Source organism: Gopherus evgoodei, chromosome 4, assembly GCF_007399415.2.
Source record: "Gopherus evgoodei ecotype Sinaloan lineage chromosome 4, rGopEvg1_v1.p, whole genome shotgun sequence".
In the NCBI taxonomy this organism is placed as follows: Eukaryota; Metazoa; Chordata; order Testudines; family Testudinidae; genus Gopherus; species Gopherus evgoodei.
In genome coordinates this window covers 62006468-62031771 of record NC_044325.1, presented here as the reverse complement: position 1 = coordinate 62031771, position 25304 = coordinate 62006468, and the positions used below count along the sequence as shown (strand labels likewise).

At 43.8% G+C, this 25304-nt stretch overlaps 1 protein-coding gene across 2 annotated transcripts in view; it reads left to right on the top strand.

Annotated features, from left to right (window-relative positions):
• The window catches only part of FSIP1 (fibrous sheath interacting protein 1), a 176854-nt gene that overhangs the window by 58042 nt on the left and 93508 nt on the right, over positions 1-25304 (top strand). The gene's annotated exons all lie outside the window — the stretch shown is intronic.

Sequence of the window (25304 nt, the reverse complement as noted above, 5' to 3'; positions counted from 1 at the left end):
ATGATTTTTTTTAAAAACTGACAATTATTTACCTAGCCCAATACAGTACCTGAAGACCAATAGGAGGCAAGAAAGTTAAAATGTTAGTAAGTGTATAAAATGTGAATTGCAACGCAGTAACACTTTCGAAAAAAACTGGATAATTTCTCAGTCTTAACAATAATTATTTTGGAGTAAGAGAAGTGGGAGAAAGAGAAATGAAATTTACAAAGATCCTCTAAGCAGAAAATATATTGTATTTATACCTAAAACATAGAGCAAGGGTTGACAACAAGCCCAAACCGTGGTGATCATATGAATCTTCCAAATAACATATCAGACTTCTTTCCCTTTAACTCTAATTTGTGGACACATTTTTCTGTTATAGCTTGAAAGCAGTGTCATAGCAAAACTAATGCTAGGTGAACTGCAATGTTCAGATATTTTGTTTAGGGTAAGTTTCTCAGAGTTGAAGAGCAGCTGCTTATTTTTATTACTAGATTATGAAGCCAGAAGGGACCACTGTGATGATCTTGTCTTACCTGTGTAACACAGACCCTAGGACTTCCGTGAATTAATTTGTGTGTGAACAAGAGCATGTCTCTTAGAAAAAAATCCAATCTTGCTTTAAAAATTGCCAGCGATGGAGAATCTACCACAATCCTCGGTAAATTGTTCCAGTGATTAATGACTCTTTCTATTTTGTGTCTTATTTCTAGTGTGAATTTATCTAGCTTCAACTTTTAGCCATGGATCTTGTTATACCTTTGCTAGACTGTAAAACCTATTATCAAAGTTTTTTTCCCCATGTAGTTACTTATGGACTGTGATCAAGTCACTTTTGTCTCTTTAAAGTAAAGAGATTGAGTTTCTTGAGTCTGTCACTGTAAGGCCTTGTGGAGCGGCTTTGCTACGGTTTGTCTCTCAGCGGGGCTGTGGGGTATCCCACCGCCTTGCTCTAGTTTGCTGGCTGTCGGCTCTGCAGTCGGGGGGAATAACGCAGACTCGGTTAGGGGCTGAGGCCCTTGGAGCGGGGGCTGAGTCAATAGTCAAATGGTGGCCCAGGCCCTGGATCAGGGCGGGGCAACAAGCAAACAGTCAGAGACTCAGGCCTTTAAGCAGGGGCCGAGTCAGTAGTTACATAACAGAAGGTCCTAGCCTCTCCAGGCCAGGGAAAAGGGGGAGTCTGCCACCCAAGGGATGGGTGGCAGGGGGGATGCAGGCCCTCCCACTCCACTGTGTCCCAGCCCGGGGCCCTAGCAGTGGCAAAGACTCGCTGCTGTCAGCGGGGATCCTGGCCGCAACACACTGACATAGGTTCAGACAGTGCTGCAGCCAGAGTGGGGTCGGCTGCCTCCAGGCTACTTCTGCACTCCACCTCGTAGGGTACCTGGGTCATGTTAGCATCCTCGGCTGTCTCGAACAGCATCGGTTCCTCGGGGTAGCTGGCACGGGGCAGGCTCGGCCAGTCCTCCTTGGGGTAGCTGGCACGGGGCAGGCTGTCTCCCAAGAGGGAGCTCGGTCACAGACATCTGGCCTCTGCGGTGGCTGGTTCTTCACTGAGCTCTGCAGGTGAGCTTTTATACTTCCGGGTCTGCGCCATGACCTCTGAGGGACGGGCGCAGGACCCAGTGGCTCCGCCCACCTTGGTGTTAGGGGAGGCTCGTCTCTCAGCGGGGCTGTGGAGTATCCCATCGCCTCACTACAGGCCTCTTTTTCCAATCTTTCTTGTGGCTTTTCTCTCAACTCTGTGCAATTATCAACATCTTTCTTGAATTGTGGACATCAGAACTTGCTTGCTGGAGAAGCACTCTAGAGAGAGAGGTTAGACATGGTGTGGGATGCAGGGAAGCTTTCAGCCCATGAAGAGCTGTGAAAAAGGCATGTAAAGAGATAATACATGGAAGTTCTGGGGAGGATGAAATATAAGGAGAAGGTTAAGGACAATATGATTCTAGTATAGGCTGGAGACTCATTGTTGTTAATGGTTCTTACTTAGGACCCTTCCAGAATTTCTGGAGGAGGTGCCTTTTTAGTTATGGCATCAACAGGGCGTAGACTAGGGCTTGGTCTACACTACGTGTTTAAACCGATTTTAGCAGCGTTAAACCGATTAAACGCTGTACCCGTCCACACTACAAGGCCCTTTATATCGATATAAAGGGCTCTTTAAATCGGTTTCTGTACTCCTCCCCGATGAGAGGAGTAGCGCTAAAATCGGTATTAACATATCGGATTAGGGTTAATGTGGCCACAAATCGACGGTATTGGCCTCCGGGTGGTATCCCGCAGTGCACCACTGTGACCGCTCTGGACAGCAATCTGAACTCGGATGCAGTGGCCAGGTAAACAGGAAAAGCCCCGCAAAATTTTGATTTTCATTTCCTGTTTGCCCAGCATGGAGCTCTGATCAGCATGGGTGGCAGTGCAGTCCCAAATCCAAAAAGAGCTTCAGCATGGACCGTACGGGAGATACTGGATCTGATCGCTGTATGAGGAAACAAATCTGTTCTATCCAAGCTCCGTTACAGAAGACAAAATGCCAAAGCGTTTAAAAAAAAATCTCCAGGCTACACAGTGCTGCATGACAAGCGTAACAGGAAGCCAGAGACTCAAATGGACGCTCATGGAGGGAGGGAGGGGGTACTGAGGACTCCAGCTATCCCACAGTCCCCAGCAGTCTCCGAAAAGTATTTGCATTCTTGGCTGAGCTCCCAATGCCTGTAGGTTCAAACACATTGTCCGGTGTGGTTCAGGGAATAGATCGTCAATTTACTCTCCCGCCCCAACGTGAAAGAAAAGGGAAAGAAATCGTTTCTTGACTTCTTTCAATGTCATCCTATGTCTACTGAATGCTGCTGGTAGATGCAATGCTGCAGCAGTGAAGAGCAGTATCCGCTCCTCTCCCCTGCCCGGTGGCAGATGGTGCAGTAGGACTGGTAGCTGTCCTTGTTATCAACCCGTGAGTGCTCCTGGCTGGCTTCAGGTGAGGCCGGCCGAGGGCGCCTGGGTGAAAATAGGAATGATTCTCGGTCATTCCCAGTAGATGGTACAGAACGGCTGGTAACCGTCCTCATCATAGCAACTAGGGGCTGAGCTCCATCAGACCCCTCCCTTTCCTGTGTAAAGAAAAGATTCTGTCCTGCCTGGACTGTCATAGCAGTGGCATGCTGGGCTCCTCTCCCCCATACCGCTTGATGTCCTGCCTGGACTGTCATAGCGGTGGGAGGCTGCCTCCCCCTCATTTTATCTCACTAACAAGTCACTGTTTCTTATTCCTGCATTCTTTATAACTTCATGACACAAATGGGGGGACACTGCCACGGTAGCTCAGGAAGGTTGGGGGAGGAGGGAAGCAACAGGTGGGGTTGTTGCAGGGGCACACCCCGTGAATGGCATGCAGCTCATCATTTCTGCGGGATCTGGCACGGAGCAGCTGTGCTCTCTAATACACTGGTTCTCTAGCACACTTGCCCCATATTCTAGGCAGGACTGACTCTATTTTTAGAAACCATAAAGGAGGGATTGACTCAGGGAATCATTCCCAGTTTTGCCTTTGCGCCCCCAGCCAACCTTAGCCAGGGTCACCCATGATAGCAGCAGACAGTACAGAACGACAGATAACTGTCATATCATTGCCAATTTACACTGGCAGCAGATGGTACAGAATGACTGATAACCGTCTCTGCTATCATGCAAAAGCAAATGAATACTGCTGTGTAGCGCTGGAGTATCGCCTCTGTCAGCGGCATCCAATACACATACGGTGACTGTAAAAAAAAAAAAAAAAGCTGAACGGGCTCCCTGGTTGCCGTGCTATGGCATCTGCCAGGGCAATCCAGGGAAAAAAGGCGCGAAATGATTGTCTGCTGTTGCTTCCCGGAGGAAGGAATGACTGACGACATTTACCCAGAACCACCCATGACAATGATTTTTGCCCCATCAGCCACTGGGCTCTCAACCCAGAATTCTAAGGGGCGAGGGAGACTGTGGGAACTATGGGATAGCTACAGAATAGCTACCCACATGCAACGCTCCGGAAATCGACGCTAGCCTCGGACCATGGACGCACACCACCGAATTAATGTGCTTAGTGTGGCCGTGTGCACTCGACTTCATACAATCTGTTTTATAAAATCAGTTTATGTAAAATCGGAATAATCACGTAGTGTAGACGTACCCTAGGACAGGCCATGTTGGGGCTATTGTTTTAGCCCAGAGCTGAAGGACTTGTTTCTTTGAAGTTTTGGATGTGCGTTTTTGTTCGGACTCTTGTTTTATGCTTAAAGGGGAGTGTTTTCCTAGGCTGTTGTTTGAGGGCTAAATTGTAATTCAGAATTGCACCAGAGTGGACAAGAAACTGAGCAGAGAGAAAACCGGCAAGGGCAACTTGTTGCAGGAAAACTGATTTCTGTAAAATAAATTGTAGATGGTTTTTGACTGACCTGAAGAGCGCCTTGTCTTTTTAGCTGAGAGGTGTTTCAGCATAGTTGATTCAACAAGCATTTCTCAAGTTGAGTGAGAAAAAAATTGTTGCAAGAAGTATCATGCATAAGCTTGTTATTCCAGAAATGTCTGTCCCAAGGACAATGGTCTGAGTGTAATCTATAACCTATGCTTTAAAACTGAAATGAAGACACTGATTCTATCTGTCTCTTGTATGGCGCTTAACAATACAGAGGCTGGAATATGGAGAGAGAGACAGAGAGGGCTCATTTCTACAGTTGACAGATGATGGTGAGTGATGACCACTGATGGAATGGTAAAAAAGAAACCCCAATAAAAATAATTTTTGTTTACATCAATACAAAATTCTTTTATCTACTGTTGCGAGTAATCCCTTAAATAGCAGTAACTGGAAGAGATTGTAGAAAAGTAATGTATTAGTTTCCAATTTTGTGCATTTAGCAACCTTTTGAATATAGTCAGTTTCATGGTTTTCCCTGTGTGGCCAATTAGTTTTCTCATTTAGTTTTGTCAGTCTTTCATATTCCAAAAAGCAAGAGAAAAACATTTAAAAATGAAGAAAATGGGTTTATAAAACTAAAAAATTCCAGCCAGTTTCAGCATGGTACCTTAAAATACTTCTAATTTTATTTTTTTTTAATTGACCAGATTTCTGTTAGTGCCCACTTAAAGATTAAAGACCTAGACTGTTTCTGTGTATTTTCCAGGGCAAAAGGATGTGAAAACAGTAGAGAAATTCTAGAGGAAACAGCTTAGCAGATAAATATCATTAATTTTTGAGCTATTTTTGCTATTGATATATAACCAGTTGGATTCAAGTGGAACAGATGGAACTCCTGGAACTGGCTGAGCAGACTTTTCTATTTGATTAAGAATTTGGCTAAATGGTGTTGTCATTTGTTATGCCCCAAATTTACAAAGCAACAAAATGTTCTTACCATGGTATTCTCTACTAAGCATTCTCCACCTGTTGGAAGTGCTTGATGTGCCCCTCTGGCTGGCATGCTGTCGTCAAATCATCACAGGCTAAATAATGACACAACCTGTGCACTTGGAAAAGAGCAATTTTGAACCATATCTGACACACAAGTTTGTACAGAAAGGCCATTGTTGAAAATGATGGCAAGATTCTTAACCTGGATCACTACTTTCTAATGAGGAGGAGGGGAAGTTGTTGGTAGTGTTATTATTTCTGATAGTGTTCACAGTGCACTTGGTGCTTTCCTGTTTTAAGGAGCTCACAATCTAAAGATAGACAGACATGCAGAAGGCAGGAAAAAAGGGGTATACTGTAAGTTCAGTTAAAAATAAATAAATACATTTGTTAATTTAAGTAGGACAGGTAGACTATTCCAAATTATTTCTCTGGGCTATTAGCAAATTTCCCAAAGGCAGTAAGGCAGAGGTGGCCTTCAGGTGAGCTGGATAATGGAAAGAGTAGGTCCTTCAAAAGTGTTCTAAGCTGTAGGGGTCAATGTAGAATGAGCCACAGAAATGTTTGTGTGAGAAGCTGCCAAGTGGTTGGATGAGGCTGGCATCTCTGGAAGAGCAGAAGGCATGGCGTGTGATCCGTGGTGGATTTAGAGTTAGTGGGGCCTTGTGCGCAACTTTATTTTTGGACCCCTTCCCCTCACAACCCAGCCAAGAAAAAGAACGTGCTCTCTTGTCCCACCCTCGCCATTTTTCATTCTTTTTTTCTTCATTCTACTCCTGTATTATAAGTTAAGGGGATTAAATGAAAATAAAGTGAGGTACCTTGATTGGGACAGGGGGTTGGAGTACAGGATGAGGTAAGGGGGGTGGCCTGAGCCCTGCTGCACTGCTAGCCAGGATTCGGGGGCAGGTTGTCAGATATTAGTGCTACATTTGGGGGGGGGCTTTGTTGTTGGGGGCCCTGTGCCACCACAGAGTTTGTTTCATGGTAAATCTGCTCCTGCATGTGATGTAGAACAATACTAAAGTGAAGAGGGCCAGAATTAGTCAGGGCTTTCAAGGCAGTAACAAGAAGCCAGACCTCGAGACAAAGGGTGTTTAAATTTGCAGAAGTTTTGACTTCTAATATGCGCTAAATCCTCCTGTAAGTTAAACTGGAACAACCTCACTGACTGATTACAAATGCCACTGGTGTAACTGAGAGGAAATTTTGTCCCTGTTTTGAAAATAAGTCCGACAACTGGATTGCTTTTTACTCAATTTTTGTTGCTTTGGCTCACATTATCTTTGTTCCAAAGAGGAAAGTTTGTCAGATGATTAGGGTGCTAGTCTGGGACTCAAACCTGGATTCAGTTTCCTCATCTGCCATAGATTTCCTGTTGTGACCTTGGGCAAGTGACTTAGGATGGATGTTTCAAATGTGCCTGATTGATTTAGGAGCATGAGTCCCACTGACTTTCAAAGGGACTATGCTCCTAAATTACTTAGGATTTTCAAAATGTCTATCTTTAGTTTCTCCAGGCCTCAGTTCCCCATTTGTAAAATGAGGATAATAGCACTAACCAATTTCACAAAGATGTTCTGAAGATAAATACCTTAAAGATTGTGGAATGCTCAGTTATTGTAGTAATGGGGGGGGGCACATAAATACGTTAGGCTTGGTCTGCACTTAAAAGTTTCATCGGCATAGCTACATTGGCCAGGAATCTGAAAAAACACATCCCTGGCTGACATAGCTATGCTGACAAACCCCCCTGTGTTTTTTCACAAAACAGCTGTGCTGATGGAACAGGGCTTGTATCAATGTATACAACATCCTTTGGGGCTGTGGTGTTCCTGTACCAACAGAAAAACTCCTCCTTCTGTTGGTGTAGGCTGCATCTATAATAAGGGGCATAGTGTAGACATTGCCTTAGATAGATCATCTTCGGTAGTTTAAGTATCATAAGGTGTTGGGTGGCCTCCCTCTGTGTAGGTAGCTACCCCTAGGTTTGCAGAAGTGCAGAGTGGGTAAGGGGCCAAGAGTCAGAACTTTTAAAGATTTAGCATTCAGCACATTAATATATTTCCCAGAGCTAGTGTGATTCTTAATTAACATGAAAAGAGAACTGGTACAAGAAAAGTGTAGGATGTACTTTTTAGCCAAACAAAATTAGAGAAAGTTATTGATTTATTTTGGTATATTTGACAATTATATACTCCCTTTTGTTCATTTTAAACAGATACAAAAAGTTTTGGTTTTTTTTAAGAATTATGCTAGGTAAAAGGAAAATAAATTATACATTTGTGTATTCAAACAAAGGGCTGAATAAAATTTTTTCCCAAAAGTTAATATGTATTTTGTGACTTTTTAGGTTAAATTTTGGGATCAAATGATCTTTTTCCCCATAACTGTTTTAACTTGGGAGAAGGGAGACCATTCCTTCTAGGAAGATCTATCACACTCCTAGAGATATTGTATGTTTGTTATATAGTTGTTACTATAGGAATGAAATCATTCTCTATCTGAGGAATAAGGTGAGCTATACAAATATTTAGTAATTTAATTTTTTAGTGCCAGTTTAAAGAATTTTATAGTAAATTATATGTTAAATGTGTAAGATAACTTTTATTTTCTAGTTTTGTTTTTCTTCCATTTTGTAAAAAAGACAAAAATACTTATTTTGTTTAGTTCAAGCTTAACAAAGTCTGTGTGAAGCTCTTGGAGGAAAGGGAGCTCTGTTCTCAGTGGAGGCAGAGAACAATGGGCATATCACGGTCACTGATTGAGGGTATAGAGATGGCTGTGGTCTTCTTCTGTAGTAATGCCACAAATGGGCCATGAGAGTGACAGTATGGACACAGGAGGATCAAACAGCTTAAGGGTATGTCTATACTGCAATTAGACATATGGGGATGGCCAGTCCCTGCTGACTTGGGCTCATGGGACTCAGGCTAAGGTGCTGTTTAATTGTGGTGTAGATGTTCAGGCTTGGGCTACAGCCTGAACTCTGTGATCCTCCCAATTTGCAGGGTCCTAGAAGCCTGGTCTACAGCCCAATCCTGAATGTCTGAGTCATCTGGCACATTCCGGCCTGAGGTTTTTAGTTGCACTTTAGACATACCCTAGGATGAGGGTACAAAGGTCCTTCACAAAGAGAGGAGATGATAAAGAAAAATAACTGAATTTGAAGTTTTCTCAGAAGCAAAAATAAAGGGAGCTTATTTACGTAATAGGGAACATTCCTTATTAAACAGCAGGAAACAAAGAAAGGGAGAAGGAAAAGAAAAACATTACATTTCCAACAGGCTGTATTAACAGCTGTTGCTTGCTTGCCAACTTTGGCTGACTTTTTAGCAAGCTTGCTTTCAACATTAATCCAGTTTGAGATATGTACCATAAACCCTTCCATCTAATTCACACTGTAAAGACCTAATCTTGCACTCTTTAAATAGGTGTTGCAAAGTGAGCTTGGCCAATTGACTCTTTTATTCCCACTGACTTCAGTGAGGTTTACGTACATAAATAGTACAGGATCAGAACCAAAGAGATAATGAGAGATTCAAAGACTCCATCCAAGTATGTGCCACTTCAGCAAGTGAACATATTTAGCTCTTTTTCTATTCAATTTCTAAACTGTGGTTGACCTCCAGCTTAGTACGTTGTAGTTAGCATGTAAGTAATTGTTAATCAGATAGTTTAAGCCAATCTTGTGAATCTTCAATTTAACTGAATTAGGTCTGCTGGGGAACTGATAAAATAAATCCATGCTATGTCATCCATTCCAGTCACTGACCCATACATTACTCTCTCTCTCGTCACCCTCGCTAATGAGGCAAATATAATCGCAGGCAGTATGTCTGCAGCACTGTGTGGTGGTCCACAACAGGACATTACTGCACTTTGGAATGTAATGGGCTACTGAGTCATTAGAATGTTATGAATGTTAATAGCTCAGTTTCAAGGCTTGATCAGTACAACACAGTGTTTTCTTGGTATCTGCCATGGCACGCAACCCTCCCGTAACATGCCAAATGTGTTTCTTTGACTGGATTGTATGTGTATAGAACCTTATATGACTAGAGCCTATTATTTATTTACAATATTTATCAACATAGAAACAGCCTGAAGTAATGAGTATGCCATGTTATATAGCATGGCCAGAGGGCAGCAGGAATATGATAGATGGGAGATATGTAAGCCCCAGGATAGCAACCCAATGCCCCAACAGGGAAGAGCCTATGCAGTGCAATCTAGGGGATCACGGAGAGCAATGTGGCCTAATTGGCCTGGTAGGGGTTGGAGTGACCCCATATGGGTATACAGGGTCCATAAAAATGAATAGTATTGAGACCATAGCATTAGTGGATTCTGGAAGTGCTGTCATGCTGGTCTCTGAAGTTGGTGGCGCAAGACCAACTAACCCGGGCAAAAAATACAGCGGTAACGTGTATTCATGGCACTGTAAATTTTTACCCGCCAATCCCAGTACGGATTGAGATCCAGGGGAACACTACCAAGGTAACTGCAGGGATGATCCCTAGGCTCCCCTACCTGGTCTTAATTGGTAGGGACTTCCTAGGGTTTGAGAGCGTAGTTCCCCTAGTAGAGCCAGAGGAGGGTAGCAACACCCAGACTGAGACTGAGGCACCTGCAGATAGCCTTACCCTAATTTTTGCTGGATTTGCCCCAGAGTTATTTTCATCCCCTGGGAAAACCGGAAAGTCTAGGTAGGAAAGGAGGGCAGATAAAAGATTAGGGACCAGGATTATAGCAGGGAACCAGAAAGCCTCCCTTGTTGGTAGGCGAACCCGTTCAGGAGGCCAGGAAACAATTCAGGCCACTGAGGATTCAGAGGCGGGTGTTAGCTCAAGTAGAAGCAACCCGGGTGGTGGAGTTGAAATAGGTCCCATGGAATTAGGTCAGATTGGTCCAGCACGTGACAATTTCGGACAGGACCAAGCCAAATACCTGCTATATGTGAATGTGAGGGAGGAGGTAGTGGAAGTGAATGGTGTGCCTGTGGAGGGAAAGACCAAGGGCCCAAGGCCATATTATGTGTTCAAACGTGATCTGTTGTATCGGATAGCGCAAATACGAGGGGAAGAAGTAGAGCAGCTCTTAGTCCCACGGAAACACACAAGGGCAGTACTAGAATTAGTTCACAGTCATTTATTTGGGGGACATCTAGGAGTAGACAAGACACTGAATAGAATCTTAAGAAGGTTTTATTGGCCAGAAATATGCACAGAGGTCCAACGCTATTGTGCCTTCTGCCCAGAATGCCAGTAGCATAGCCCTCGACCTCACTTGCAGCCTCAGTTAGTACCTTTGCTGATTATTGAAGTCCCTTTTGAGAGGATAACGATGGACCTACTGGGCCTGCTAGAAAGATCGGCACAGGGCCACCAAAATGTACTAGTCATCCTTGACTATGCCATATGGTACCCAGAAGCCATTCCTTTAAGAAACCCAACATCCAAGGCAATAGCAAAATAACTATTCCAGGTTTTTGCCAGAGTGGGTATCTCTAAAGAGATCTTGACTGACCAAGGAACCCCTTTCATGTCGAAATTAATGAAGGACTTATGTACCCTACTCCGCATCCAGGCCCTACAGACCTCAGTCTACCATATACAAACAGATGGCCTGGTTGAGTGGTTTAACCGTACCCTTAAACGTATAATCTAGAAGGTGGTAGCACAGGACGGAAAAGACTGGGATACCCTTCTACCTTACCTAATGTTTGCAATACAGGAAGTTCTCCAAGCGTCCACTGGTTTCTCTCCCTTTGAGCTACTATACGGACACCACCTATGCAGAATATTAGATATCGCCAAGGAAGATTGGGAAGAACAACTTAACCCAGGAAAGAACGTCATTGAGCATGTAACACAGATGAGATAGTGAATAGCTTGAGTGACCCCCATAGTATGAGAACATTTGGAAAAAGCACAAGAGGCCCAGCAGAGATATTACAACCGCTGAGTGAAAGTACGGAGATTTCAGCCAGGAGAATGGGTGATAGTGCTAGTGCCGACAGTAGAAAGCAAACTCCTGGCCAGCTGGCATGGGCCGTATGAGATAGTGGAAGCCACTGGGGAGGTGGACTATAGGGTCAGACAACCAGACTGCCGAAGGCCAGAGTAGGTCTACCACGTCAACTTACTGAAGCCCTGGCATGACCGAGAGATGTGCTTGGTCATTCAGGGAGCTCCACCCCAGCCAGATGACCCACAGAGGCAGGTGAGGATATCCCCCAAATTAACCCCAGAACAGCGAACAGAGGTCATTGATATGATCCAACGGAACCAAGATGTGTTCTGTACATAGCCGGACTATACAACACTGATCCAACATCATATTGTTACCAGTCTTGGAGTAAGAGTGACATTAAGACCATGCCAAATACCGGAAGCTAAAAGGGAAGAAATTAGGACAGAAGTGAAGAAGATGCTGAAACTCGGGGTTATTGAAGAATCCCAAAGCCAGTGGTCCAGCCCTATCGTCCTAGTCCCAAAGCCTGACGGCACTCTGAGGTTTTGCAGTGACTTCCAGAAGTTGAATGAAGTATCCCAATTCGATGCCTATCCGATACCATGCATCAACCAGCTAGTTATCAGTTAGGCAAGGCCCGATACCTAACCACCGTGGACCTGAGAAAAGGATATTGGCAAATTCCACTGACCAAGGATGCCAAGGAGAAGATTGCCTTCTTTACACCTGATGGCCTGTTCCAATACACTTTCCTCTCTTTCAGACTCCATTGGGCCCCTGCAACATTCCAACGACTTATGGAGAAATTGCTGTGACCCCATGCCAACTATGCTGCCACCTATTTAGACGACATAGTCCTTCATAGCCCTGACTGGGAAACACACCTAGGAAAAGTAGAAGCAGTGCTAGATGCCCTTCCAAAGGCTGGCCTCACTCCCAACCCTCCCAAGTGCATGATAGGCTAGCTGAGGCCAGATACCTTGGGTCTGTAATAGGGAGAGTCTTGGTGAAACCCCAATGGAACAAAGTGGAGGCAATACAAGGTTGGCCTTGACCGGTCCACAAAAAGCAGGTCAGAGCATTTCTAGGGATAGTAGGGTACTATTGGAGATTCATCCCTCATTTCGCCACAAGGACAGGACCGTTGACAGACCTGATAAAAGCTCGGAGCCCCGAGATAGTAAAGTGGACTGATGAAGCAGAAGGAGCATTCACAGATTTAAGGACAGCCCTTTGCTGTCATCCAGTGCTCATAGCCTCAGACTTCGAGAAGGAATTCATCCTACAAACAGATGCCTCGGAGGTATGGCTTGGAGCTGTCCTTTCGCAGATGGTAGGGGAGGAGAAACACCCGATCCTGTACCTCAGCCGGAAACTCCTCCCCAGGGAACAAAAGTTCGATGTTGTTGAAAAGGAATGTCTGGTGGTAAAATGGGCCATGGAGGCTCTCCGCTACTACTACTGGGGTGGCGGTTTACCCTTGTGACAAACCATGTCCCGCTCCAGTGGATGCACAGAAACAAGGAGAAGAATGCAAGAATGACTAGATGGTTCCTATCCTTGCAACTCTTCCATTTCCGTGTACAGCATAGGGCCAGAAGCCAACATGGCAATGCTGATGTCCTGTCACGACAACACTGCTTCTTGTCCCAAGTAGCCCAACCCCATGCTGTTGAGCAGGGTGTGTATGTGGGGGGATGTATGATATAGCATGTCTAGAGGCAGCAGAAGAGTGATATGGGAGATATGTAAGCCTTAGGATGATGAGAGCCTTATTCCCTGTAGAGGGAAGAGAGGCTGCTACAGATTAATTAGAACACCTGGAACCAGTTAAGCCAATTAGAGCACCTGAAACCAGTCACCTGATAAAACCCCCCTGCTTCAATCGGACAGTTGAAGGAATTGAAGCAGAGTGGTTTGGTGTTGGAGCGAAGAACAGTTTGGAGGAGAGCAGTTTGGAGAAGTGCTGTGGTGAGCCAGAAGACCAAGACCCTAGGTAAAGGAAAACCTGGCTTGTGCAGAGCAGAGGGACTCTACAGACACAAGGGGTTGGGAGAAATTTGCCCCCAAGCGGAGAGAGGGCAGGAAGCCCCACACGCTGAAGGGCCAGAGAGGGAAGTACCCAAGGAAAGGAATCACTAGTTCAAGTGGTTCACCGCTATCCCTAGGGCCCTTGGGCTGGGACCCGGAGTAGAGGGCGGGCCCGGGTCCCTCCCTCTCCACTCTCCTGGGACACTAATGGGACAGTTGATATCCCAGTTCAGGGGTGAGAAATGGTGCCCTGAACCCCCACAAGAGGAGAAAGTACAGGACGCATCATAATAGTGCCAGCAATTTGCCACAGCCATGACTAGGTTAGCTTTACTGCATAGTATGAGAACTACATCAGAACATTTAATTCATAAAACTACTTCTGAAGGAAATATTACATTTTTACATCAGCTGTTGCTGGTAGCATAACAAAGAAATTATGACATACAGTTTCAAAATTATATGGATATGCCATATCTTATAAATTCTCTGGATTGTCTGCATAAAATATGGAAGCATCCAAATGTAAATTAAGGTGGGGTTTCCCTCCCAGTAGTTGAAATAATAAAAATAAAATAGTATACATTTCTTCATTGAAAGAACATCAGAAGATATTCCACTTATCTTATCATTTTGAATGATATTCCAGGAAGCAACATCTCAAAAGTGAAGCTTCTTGGAATGATATCACAGCACTGGCCAGATTTGTTGTCACTTTCTTAGAGTACATCATAATGACATGCAAAAACTGGCCACTTCCCAATCTTCGTTTATTGTTGCAGGAGCCCACTACCAAGAGGATTAAGGTTATATGTAAATTACTAGTTTTTGGATTATCAATCATCTCCTAATTTTAGATCCCTGTATTAATAAACATGATTGCTTTCCTATATTATCATGACATGTCATCTGCAGTAACTAGACATCTTATGCCAAAATTTTCAAATTTGGATAGCTACATTCAGGTATCCAATCTGTATATAGGAAGCTAAATATAAGTGACCTTACTTTTCAGTCTCTCTAAAAATCAGATCACGTTTACTTAGCTGCCTATGCACCGAAGTTTGAAAATTTTGGACATAGTTTGCATAGCAGAACTCCTTAGTTAGGGAAGCAGCTCTTTAACTTTTCCTCTAGTAGTTTCATGGCAAAACTGAGTGCTTGGCCCTGGTAGTATTTGATGGCAGACTTTGCACTGAAAGCTCATTTTTTCAGGAAATGTTCATTATTGAATAGGTGGCACCCTCCCCTCTGAGTCAGTAAGCAATACCTACTTATGGGCTAGGGACCATTGCACTGCTGAAAGTGCTTTTATATTATGTAAAATTGAGAGTACATCTACACTTGGAGCTGGGGGTGTGATTACCAGATTGAGTAGACATGCTCATACCAGCTGTTATCAAGCCAGCATTATCAAGCAGCAGCACAAGATGGTAGGATGGGCTAATCTTCCTGAGTATGTATGTGTCCAAGACCCTAGCTCATTCCACAGTTTGTGCTGCTATGGCTATATTTTATTTTTAGTGCACTAGGTGATGGGAGCTAACATGAGTATATATACTCAAGCTGGGGGTGTGATCCTCAAATTGATCATGACTGCTTGTATCATGGCAGAGCTCATGGCACTTTCCACAAGTTAGAGATGTCAGCTATGATGTATACTCATATTTGCACATGTATATCACATGCGTCTGACAAAGTGGGTGTTCACCCACAAAAGTTTATGCTCCAATACGTCTGTTAGTCTATAAGGTGCCACAGGACTCTTTCTTGCTTTTTACAGATCCAGACTAACATGGCTACCCCTCTGATACTTGACTCAAATTCTAGTTTGGGTAACGATACTCTGTTTAAAATTCCTGTTGAACTTGGATAGGGTATTCTCCTTCACTTTACCCTAAATTGTTCTGTAATATGGCTGTATTCTGAAAAGAACTTCTATGTTCCACCTTAGAGGAGGCTGCATTTCAACAGTAGGGGATGTGATGCTTATATGCATACTTGTGGGGGGCTTTATCTTTCTGTATGAATTACATTTTTTAAATGTATGATATTATTACTCATTTGATTATTAAGATATTACATTGGTTTGCATTATAACAAATTAAATTCCCAAGTAAATAAAATTCCTGTTTGATATATGTCTGTACTAGAAGTAATTGATAATTCAGGTAGCAGGAATGTGCACAGTCCTACACTGTGTGTTAGGAAATGGCTTGTCACAGTTATAAAAATAATTATAGAGACAAGGTGGGTGAGCAGGGAGGGATAGCTCAGTGGTTTGAGCATTGGTCTGCTAAACCTAGGGTTGTGAGTTCAATCCTTGAGGGGGCCACTTAGGGATCTGGGGCAAAATCAGTATTTGGTCCTGCTAGTGAAGACAGGGGGCTGGACTCAATGACCTTTCCAGGTCCCTTCCAGTTTGCAGTAAGATCTGTGATCCTCTTCAGCAAGGAGCTGTGGCTGGTGGATTTATTCACCTCCCTTGACCCGTGCCTGTGTGAGAGAGCACAGGGAAACCCAGTGGAGCTGGGGTGTCCATGACATCCAATATTAGGTGCTCACCACTAAGTTATTGCCTAAAATCTCAACAGCCTCCACCAACTCCTCCCTTACTCTTGCATATACATGCAGTAGAATCTTCCTGGATCTGGTAACTGCTGAACCCACAAAGGGAAGCAACATGTGCCCCTAAATGTTGAGTCATAATTTTAGTTATTATGTGATTGGGCAACAAAATGGCAAATGAAATTTAATGTGGATAAATGTAAAGTAATGTTCATTAGAAAAAATAACCCCAACTATACATACAATATGATGGGTGCTAATTTAGCTATAGCTAAACAGGAAAGAGATCTTGAAGACGGAGTCATCGTGGATAATTCTCTGAAGACGTCCACGCAGTGTGCAGCAGCAGTAAAAAAGCAAACAAGATGTTAGGAATCATTCAAAAAGGGATAGAGAATAAGACGGAGACTATCTTATTGCCATTATATAAATCCATGGTATGCCCACATCTTGAATACTGTGTACAGATATGGTCTCCTCATCTCAAAAAAGATTAGGGGTTTGGAACGGGTCCCATATGAGGAGAGATTAAAGAGGCTAGGACTTTTCAGCTTGGAAAAGAGATGTCTAAAGGGGGATATGATAGAGGTATATAAAATCATGAGTGGTGTGGAGAAAGTGAATAAGGAAAGGCTATTTACTTGTTTCTATAATATAAGAAATAGGGGCCACCAAATGAAATTAATGGACAGCAGGTTTAAAACAAATAAAAGGAAGTTCTTCTTTACATCACGCACAGTCAGCCTGTGGAACTCCTTGCCTGAGGAGGTTGTGAAGGCTACGACTATAACAGGGTTTTAAAGAGAACTAGATAAATTCATGGAGGTTAAGTCCATTATTGACTATTAGCCAGGATGGGTAAGGAATGGTGTCCCTAGCCTCTGTTTGTCAGAGGGTGGAGATGGATGGCAGGAGAGAGATCATTTGATCATTATGTGTTAGTTTCACTCCCTCTGAGACACCTGGCATTGGTCACTATTGGTAGATGGGATACTGGGATGGATGGATCTTTGGTCTGACCCAGTATGGCCATTCTTATGTTCTTAATATTTAAAAAGAAAAGTAAATCAGTTATACTGTTATGCTGTAAGTAAATGAGAATCATTATGGGCTTTGCAATGTGACTTCCCCTCCCAACTTCTTAAAAAAATGTCCTTAGTGAAATAATATGCCAAGGAATGTATTGTATACCATGTTAAAAATGCATTCTGAAGTCTTGATCCAACTGAAATTTATCTGACCATGGTTTCTGGGCCCTTGTTGAATTTCTTTTTGGTTCTCTATTTAGCCTTAGTTCACTTGTTCTTCATTTGAAGATATGGGCGTGTCTTTCCACATTCTTTCATCTTTCAGTTTCCTGGAAACCGTTGTGCTTAGCTTTGTTTTGTCAATTGCATTGTCGTTACTGCTTCAAAAATGTTCAGCTTCTGAAGACTTGTTGCTGAGCGTTGATAAAAAGAATGTTGCAAAGGATAACAAATCTAGTAGTGTTTTTTACATTTTGAAATATGGCTTCCATTAGTTATCTGTTTGTGATAAGTGAGACCCCTACTCAGAAGATATGGGGTTTCTGCAGTGTCAAAGATGATGGATTTTGATCCTACATCTAGGCAAGCTATTAACAGGAAACTCCTCTGGACCCCATATATTCTTTTCTGTGAAGCTACAAAAATAATCTTGATTCCCAGTGCTTTACTTGAAATCCGCATTGGCCTTATGTACTTGTAATTGTTTTGGTGTTTTCAAAGTAAATGAGAATAACAGGTGGGTACGTAGTGACATATTACCTTAATTGAGACCTTATTAGCTTATTTTTAAATAGTTTAGTTTCTCTTTATTTCAGCTTCACAGTACTTAGTACCAGTAAACTACTCATATCCTTTTCCATTAGTTATACGTGCCATACCCATTTTTCTTGAGCACAAGCCAAACACGGTTTTGTTTAATTTGAGAACCAGTGTCATCTGGGATGTCTGCACAGCTGTGGAAAGAGTTTGTTAATTAACATTCTGACCAGGCAGGTGGTTCAACAGCTGAGCATAAAATGTGGTTGTAAATTCTTAACAGTGATTACCTTTTGTATCCTATCCTGTATACAAGCTTAAATCTTAAGGTGGGAAAATATATTATATAAATATAAAAATAATTTTCAGAGCCTCATGAGGAAGTTAACATTTTAGAATAGGGAGGGCAGAGAACAAATTAAATGGATATATGAAAGTTGGAAAATGTTGGCACACATTGATGTCTTCAGAAAATATTGGCCGGAAGTGTCTCCTTATACCCTTGATGGTATAGTAGGTAGTAATGATGTACAATACATGTCTGGTGAGAAAGTCACAGGGTAAAATTTATTTTAGTTCTGAGAAGCTGGACAAAGCCTCACGCACCATTTAAACCCTATGTTAGGACCTTAGGTGAGGCTAAAGTAGTGCATATGATCTTGTCCAAGCCCTATGTACTGGCATTAATTTAACCCAGTGGGCCCAATCCAGCAGTCTCTGTGTAGGCAGAACTCGAGCTGAAGTCAATAGGAGTGCAGTACTAAGTCCAACAAACAAACAGAACAGCAACAGCTCCCTTCCCCCCAACTCTCCCAATCCCCAAAACCTTAGGAAAGCAATTATATTTCTTCTTCAAGGAATGTTCCTGTGGGTGCTCCACTTTAGGTGTCCTGGCGCCCTGCGCTTATAATCAGAGACTTGTAGTAGTGCCCTGGTTGGCCACACAAATGCAACAGCCATCTCATGCCACTCTGAACGGTTACCTAGCATGCACAGCCAACTGATCCCTGGTTCCTTCTCTACTGCCCTTGGCCTGAGTTAGCGCGACAGCAGTGCCCCTTCAACTCCATAGAATGTTTATATTTCTTCCTTTTTCTTTTATCCCCTCTAATCTAGTTAACTTCGGTTACCATTACTTTTATTTTTTTCCATATTTAAAAAAATATTTTAGGGTAGGTTTTCTCCTCCTGCCCTGGCAACCCTCCACCACCGACTTCTTGGACATGGGCTGCCCCATTTCTCTCCAGAGCTGGACCTTCCTCAGGCCTGCCTGGTTCCCCTGGATTTAAATGCTGCCTGACTTGCAGGTTATCGATACCTGTTTCAGACGGCCATGCTCAGTGTGTCCGCTGTCTCAGAGAGACCCATATTCCTCAAAAGTGTCCCTCATTGAAAAAAACTGACTGCCAGGACATTAAAAGCCAGGGACCTCCAACTTAAATTACTTATTATGGAGAAATCCCTCAGGCCAGCCTCTGACCCAGAGTCCAGGATGCCTCTTGGCCAATGGTTGCCAGCAGCAGCATCAGACAAGGGCTCCACTACCAAGCCCACTTCTAAGGACCCTGTCCCTAAAAAGATGACCAAACACCGGTCTCAGTCATCGCCACAGTGAGATTCACCTAAAAAGAAACTATCTCCTGGTGAAAAATCTGCCCCAGTACCAACAGCACTGAGAGCCTCAGACCGAGAGGCACTGGGAGCATCTGGTATCGAGACTTCCTGAGGAGCCATGGGCCTGGTATGGGCAGGCTCTCAGCGATCTAAAGCCACGATCCCTAGCTCAGCATCTACCGTGCCGAAGACCGTCCTGGCACCGACTGCTGTAATGGTGCCACCTGCTGCACATATACAGCTCAGCAAGACCTCGGCACCAACAGTTCTGATCCTCTCCTTTCAGACTGCGCTGCCATCCCAGCACCGAGCTTCACGGTACCAGAACTTTTCACTAGACAGGTGAACCTGACAGTTTCTTCTACACCAGACATCCCCCTATTTGGTACCGACGGTACCCCGGCAAGGCCTAAACCAAGCCAAATCTTCACCCCAGGGGCTTCAGCGCCACCTCCCTCCACTGATGAGGATGACCCAGGACTGTACGCCCCTCGCCACTCCTCTCCTAAATCTGGACCCTCACGTAACCAGCCACTGCTAGACATGCAAGCTTGGCAGCCCCAATCCTGGTTGTCACCTCCTATGGCCCTCCTACCCAATTGGCCATATTGGGACCCATGGACCATTTATAGAACCCAGAAAATTAGACAGCCTAACCACTGGTCTCCAGAACACCCTTCCATCCCTCACCAATGGACCCAGTGCCTTCAGAGGCCCAGGATGAGGAAACTGAAGAGCAGCAGGACACACCTGAAGGAAGCACCTTGCCACTTATGCATATCTCATCTTCATCTCCAGATGAAATGATCATGTCACCACCTCCCATCGGGATATGACTTCAGGTCCTGTCAGGACCCTTTCAAGAGGGTGGTGGACTCCCTCGACATCTCCTTGTCTGAGCTCCCTGAGACTCAACGTAAGCTCACTGACATTCTCCAGTGGCAAAAATAGCACTGCCGATCAACGCTGCCAAAATGGATCCTGCCAAAATCATCTGGCAAATTCTAATCATGGCCCCTCCTTCATGCAAAAGGTTGGATAAAAAATATTATATGCCGGCAAAACGGGCTGAATTTCTCTTTAGCCACCCCATTCCTAATTCCCAGGTCATGGAGGCAGTAAATCAGAGGTGCAAACAGCAACAGTCCAGATCCACCCCTTATGACAAGGACTGGAAGAGGCTAGACGTCTTTGGGCACAAAGCTTATTCTTCTTCCACCTTGCAATTCCACATCACAAATTACTTTGCATTGCTCGCAAAATACACTCACAACCTGTTTTCTACAGTGTCATCTTTATTGAACATCTCCCAGAGGACAAAAGAGAAGTGTGTAAGTCCAACAACTCCGAAGACTCTTTAATTGCAAAGACGACCCTCCAAACTTCCCTTGATTCCATGGACACAGCAGCACGCTCCATCATGACCTCCGTTGTCATGTATCGGGCATCATGGTTACATCTATGTGGACTCCTGAAGGAGATGCTGCGGAAGACCTACTGTTTGAGGGTCAGAAACTGTTCATGGAATTCACAGATGTGTCCTAACATACTTTAAAGGACTCCCGGGCCACCTTAAAGACTCTGGGCATCTATGTCCCTGGAATCAAGAAAAAGCAAGGCAGGTTTTACAGCCAAAAATTCTGGGCTGCACTATACTCCCAGCCCAAAAGAAACTATACGGAACGCCTCAAACAGAGGCAGATGGGACAAAGACAGAATCAAGATCAGCCTTCCATGTTCCAGCCTTCCACCTCCAGGCAGTCATTTTGAAGATCTGGTTGAGGGCCTGAGACCTCTCTACTCCCTAACTTCGGAACTTAACCCCACCTTAACAATATTCGGGGACCGCCTGTCACCATATTACCCAGTCTGGAACAAGATCACTGCAGACAGATAGGTCCTGGAAATTATTCAGAAGGGTTACTCCATCCCATTTATTTCTATCCCACCTACCCACTCCCTTTGCCATCCCTCTTCAGGGACCCCTCTCACGAGCCCCTATTACAACAGGAAATAAACCACCTCCTGTAATTAGGGGCCATGGAACCAGTGCCACCTCAACACAGGGGAAGAGGATTTTATTCCCATTATTTTCTCACTCAGAAAAAGAACGGCAGATGGAGACCCATTCTGGATCTATGCAAATTCAACAAGTTTGTGAGAACACAGTGATTCAAAATGGTGACCCTGTCAACAATAATTTTGGCATTGGAGAAAGGAGATTGGTTCTCGTCTCTCAACCTACAAGATGCTTACTTTCATGACACCATGACAGAAGATTCTTGCGCTTCACCCTAGGACATCAACATTACCAATACAAAGTGCTACCCTTTGGACTGTTAACTGCCCCAAGGGTCTTTTCCAAGGTCTTCTCTGTCACTGCAGCTCACCTTCTCAGACATGGGTCATGATTTTTCCATACCTAGACGACTGCCTATTATGAACACACAAACCACAATGGCCCTCTTTATGAACCTCAGACTCCAAATAAATCTTCAGAAGTTCACTTTGGTCCCTGTCCAATAATTAGAATTTATAGGATCCTATCTCAACAGTGCTTCCTCAACTTAACCACTCTGATTGCTACGGTCACACAGTCCACAAACGTCCGCCAGGGGCAACTTTTGGGGCACATAGCTGCTACAGCTTTTGTTGTCAAATATGCCAGACTGCATATGAGATCCCTACAAGCCTGGCTTTGCACTTGCTACATACCACACAAGCACTCCCTCAACGGGCGGCTCACTGTGCCCCACAAAGTGAAGGATTCCCTCAAGTGGTGGACACTCCCACAAAACGTCTGCTCAGGTGTCCCATTCCAACAGAAAGCTCCTACAATAACAATCACCACGGATGCCTCCCTCATGGGAAGGGGAGCTCACCTAGGTGACAACATGATCCAGAGTTGTTGGACAGCAGGGGAAGCCAGCTTGCATATAAACATACTAGAACTAAAAGCAGTCAGAAATGCAGGCAAGCATTTCCTTCCTCTAATCCACAACACTACTATCAAAGTCCTTATGGACCACATAGCATGCATGTTCTACATAAACCACCAAAGGGGAGCCTGATCAAACCCTCTGTGCATGGAGGCAATACACCTCTGGAATTGGTGCATCTCTCACAACGAGACATCTCAGCATCCTAACTGCCGGGACACCAGAACACCACGGCAGACCAATTGAGCAGAGACTTTTCACAAACCTACAAGTGGGAGATGGACTATGTAACCGTCACTACTATCTTCAGCCTATGGGGGTTCCCCTCTATAGACCTGCTTGCCACAGCTCACAACACAAAGAGCCCTCAATACTGCTCCCAAGTGGGACTGCAACACCACTCCCTGGGTGATGCCCACCTCATGAAATGGGAGACACCCCTATTATATGCGGTCCCTCCGATTCCACTTCTGAGTTGGGTTATACACAACATCAGGCAAGACAAGTCCAGGGTCATTCTCATTGCCCCTCCACGGGCCAGACAAACATGGTTCCCGTATCTGAGACAGATGGCAGTAAAACTACCTCGAACCCTCCCTTTAATACCTCACCTCTTGACACAGGACTCAGGATGTGTCAATCACCCCCAACCTAGCTTTTCTCCATCTCAAGGCCTGGCTTCAACATAGCTAACAGGTATTGACAAAGACTGTTCTGACAAAGTTAAAAGCATACTCTTAAACAGCCACAGACTAAGCACATGGAAAACATATACACAGAAGTGGACATGATTTTGCACCTGGTGCGAGACTAACCATATTTCTTCATGCTCCACCCCACTACCCAGGGTCCTGGAATATATACTGGGTCTTAAAAAATCAAGGCTATCCAATAGCTCCATCAGAGTACACCTTGCTGCAATCACCTTGTTCTGTTATAACATGGATGGAGCCACTATCTTTGCTCTTCCAGTGACTAAGCGTTTTCTATATGGGATCTTAACCTTGTCCTCGTAGCCTCATGGCGAAACCATTTGAACCCTTAGCGACTTGTTTGTTGCTACATCTATCAATAAAGGTGGCCTTCCTGATCGCCATCATGTCAGCGAGAAGAGTAGGAGAGCTAGGTGCCTTAATGGTATACCCACCTACCACATTCTGTAAAGACAAAGCAGTCCTACAACCGCACCCCAAATTCATACCCAAGGTAGCCTCATCCTTTCATCTAAATCTACAGATATACTTACCTGTGTTTTTCCTGAAACCACATACCAACAACAGGGAGGCTTCTCTTCACATGCTCAACATCTGAAGACCGCTAACCTTTTACCTAGAAAGAACAAAACCATTTAGAAAATTGTTTCATCTTTCTCTCCACAACAGAATGATCAAAGGGTCAGACCATCTCTAAATGGATCTTGGCCTGTATCCATTTGTGTTACCAGCAGAACAATCTACCTGCTCCACCAGGAGTTTGCACACACTCCACTAGAGCATTATCAACATCAACAGCATTTCTCAATGACATACCCATCATGGACACTTGCAAAGCTGCCACCTGGGCCTCTGCCCACACTTTTACTAAGCACTATGCTCTCGAGCAGCAATCAGCTGCAGATGCACAGTTTGGACTCTCAGTGCTAGCCGCCATCAATAAACCAACTCCAAAGCTCCCCGTCCATTGAGGGATACTGCTCCATAGTCACCTAAAGTGGAGCACCCACAGGGACACTCCTCGAAGAAGAAAAGAAAGTTACTCACCCTATGCAGTAACTGAGGTTCTTCAAGATGGTTGTCCCTGTGGGTGCGTCACTACCCCCACACTCCTCCCCTCTTGTTCGGAGTTTCATGCTGATCCTCTGGGGTAGAGAAGGAACTGGGGGTTGGTTGGCTGCGTATGCTAGGTAGCCACTCGGAGCAGTGCAGCCAACTGGGGCATCGCTACTACAAATCTCCGATTATAAGTGCAGGGCGCCAAGACACCTAAAGTGGAGCACCCACAAGGACAATCATCTCAAAGAGCCCTACTTACTGTACAGGGTAAGCAACCTTCTCATATCTAGTTTTGTCAAACCTACAATATAATTATCTGTCTAGTGAGCTTGCACTCAGTCTCCTATACAGTTTTTTTTTCTGTGATCCTAACATATTATGTAACATCTTGAAAATAGCCGTAACATGTTTTCAGAACTCATTTGGATCTTACAGTGGTGGTCCGTTAGAAACTTGAGTAACACAGAAGTAGACTTGTCAATATATAATTTTTATTTCTGATAATTTGACAGATAATATCTGTGTGTTTAAGCATTTTTCTATTTTTATCAATTTAAATTTTTACCATGGGAAATTATGGGAGGTCAGGTAATAATTATTTGACAGTAAATGGTAAGGTTAAAAATGTTAGAGCTTTATTATCACTAAAACACAAGTTGTCAACCTCATATATCAAAATATACAAAGTAAATAGCCCTAAATCAAACTCTAATAAGTTCTCTAGCAGCATTTTTCTTACTTTTGTCTATCTGTAAATTTGGATTATTACTGATGGAGATAGTTTTTCAGTGGTTTGTGTATGTACAGTGAAACTGACATTTATCAGCATTTACCAATACAAAAATCGATTCTCCCAAGCCTACACATAAGTAGCATAAGTAGACAAAAATTATGTATTAGTATACACGCTATCCTCTAACATCTGGTTTCCTTATAAACGTGTTTATGCTTAAATGTACAATATTTATTTCCTATTAAATGCTTCACTGTATAAACGGAAAGGAAAAAAGCATACCACATGTCTCAATGAGGACAACTCTTATTCTGTCACTGTGTTGACCTCACTTCAGCAAAGCACTATTAGCCAGCAGGTACTGAAGATTTGATAAATAACATTTAATCATATTTTGCTTATGTAATTCTGCAATATGAGTTCTATTCATGTGGTTATACAGAACTATTTCAGAATGAAAAGTGGTAGCACTTTCCTCCTGGAAGTAATTATTAGTATGAAAAGCAG